This window comes from Euprymna scolopes, chromosome 20 (assembly GCF_053919585.1).
Source record: "Euprymna scolopes isolate OS-2025 chromosome 20, ASM5391958v1, whole genome shotgun sequence".
NCBI lineage: Eukaryota > Metazoa > Mollusca > Cephalopoda > Sepiida > Sepiolidae > Euprymna > Euprymna scolopes.
The window spans coordinates 93314221-93316603 of NC_136501.1; the positions used below are offsets into that span (position 1 = coordinate 93314221).

The window sequence follows — 2383 nt, forward strand, 5'->3', positions numbered from 1 at the left end:
TTAATCATTTTTTATAATTCTTGGATATGTTACTGATTTCGACATTAATTTTTCAGAAGTTTAACACACCTTACAGCCTCCCCCTTACTAAAATAATAACTTTGATATATTGCCTGGGCTGAATATTTCATTACAAGCACACCACTCAATTAATTGACATTTCATTTTCTTTCATAATTCTTGGATATGTTACTAATTTTGACAAGCATTTTTTATAATTAAAAACCCACATTAAGCCCCCCCCTCCTACTAATAAAAGAACTTTGATATATTGTCAGGGCTTATTATTTCATTACAAACACATCAATCAAGTAACCCACATTTCATCATTTTTCATAATTCTTGGATATGTTACTAATTTCGACAATAAGTTTCATAACTTTAAACCACTATATTGCTCCCCCTTACTTAAATTATAACTTTGATATATTGCCTGGGCTGATTATTTCATTACAGACACATCAATCAATTCCGGGCATTCTCATAGTATATATGTTCAACCTATCTTATCCTATCCTAGGTGACGCCGCATATTCTGCGAATATATATATTTTTCACCTATCTCATTCGATTCTGGGCGACACTGTGTATTCTTCTACTGTATGTTTTCCACCTATCTCATGCAATACTGGGCGACGCTTTCTGCTAGTATATATTTGCACTTATCCCATTAAAACCCGGGACTGACTTCATGTCCGCCACCCCACTATTAAAAATATACATGAAATAAAGTAATGTTTAAATCGTAAACTGTTTCAGCCATTTCTGGGACTTATTTTATATCCCCAACCCACTGCTAAAAATATACATGAAATAATGTAATTTCTAAATAGTAAACTAATTCAGCCCTTTCCGGGACTGACTTCATATCCTCCACCCCATTGTTATTAATATACATTAAATATAGTAATGTTTAATGCGTAAATGGAATCAGCCATTTCCGGTACGTATTTTATATCCCTCGCACTACTGTTTAAAATATACTCGAAATAAAGTAATGTTTAAATCATAAACTGTTTCAGCAACTTTTCGAAATTAATACAAAAAACATTAACACTGTAAGGGGTTAGGCAACCACTGCTTCAACATGTATTTCTGAGTGTAGTATCAGTCTCAGCATTCCAATAACTTAAATTCCTCCCTTTTTTGGTCTTGGTTAATGAAGGAGAAATTCTTCATCACTGATACAATTTTTATTTTTGTTACTAACCAGAGTGCTCCTTTTGGAGAACTGGTTTCCCCCAAATTTTTAACCGACCTCATGTCCAACTCTGCCCTTGTGGGGAGGCAAGTAAACAAAAAAATAATCAGAAGGGACATTTTTCAGTTACTTTTGTAATATTAAAACTTTGTTACATTAAATATAGTACCTATTTACAATGCCTCCCCACGGGACGGATTTAGACACCATGGTCGTTTTTTTAACGTGGAGAAAAGGAACAAAAATATTCTTAGTCGTGAAGGAGGTTCCTCCACTGAGAGAGAAGAAATTGAAATGTAGCGTCTGAAGACAGATACTACACTTTGATCTTGGCCAAAAGGCCAAGAAGGACAAATCCTTTTGATTAGTTTTGCCTCATAGTGACACCAGTTTTTTTTTCTTTGTTTTAATGGATAGAATTTCATAACAATTGAACGACCCGGATGTAAGCGTGACACATAAAGGATCACACACGCTATCGTATTAATATATAGATTAGTTAACTAAAGATGATTATCCCATAAGAAAATCGAAGAAACTAATAGAGAATTAATTAAAATGAATGTTTTAAAGAATATGAGAATCAGCTATATCTTTTGCTAGTGAATAAGAAAGTTGTATTTTCTTTTTTAAAAAAATAGTGAAAGGGTTTTTAATATGAATATCAACACACACACAGACACACACACGCACACAAACGAATTTATAGGAGTAGAGATAGATATGACTGTATCTGGATTTATAGTCTTAAAATTGAAACTCTTACGATATATATATATATACATATATGTGTGTGTGTGTGTGTGTATATATATCTATTCTATTATATATATAAAAATGAACGTGTCTGTGTGCGTGTGTGTATATTTTCCCACGCAATAACTCTGTCAATGTTTTGTCTACAAACTCAAAATTTGATATATATGGTACTGTGATTTGGAAAAATCTTTGTAATACGTTTTCGGCTATAAATTTGTCTGTTAAGAGGGTCAGAGTTGAACGATTTGATTTTTGAGAATTCTAGAAAACTCCTCCGACAATTCGGAGTCTAAACACTTGAAACTTTAGATATAGGTTCATTGGACATGGATCCAACTTAAGAACTTGATTTGAGCCCAAAACAATAAATATTAATGGGTCATAACAGGGGACAAAGTTTAAAAAATTGATCGTTTTTTTTTT

At 32.6% G+C, this 2383-nt stretch overlaps 1 pseudogene; it reads right to left on the reverse strand.

The window, feature by feature from the left end:
• Window positions 1-1341: 1341 nt before the first annotated feature.
• Window positions 1342-1554, reverse strand: LOC145241861 (U2 spliceosomal RNA; annotated as a pseudogene).
• Window positions 1555-2383: the final 829 nt, after the last annotated feature.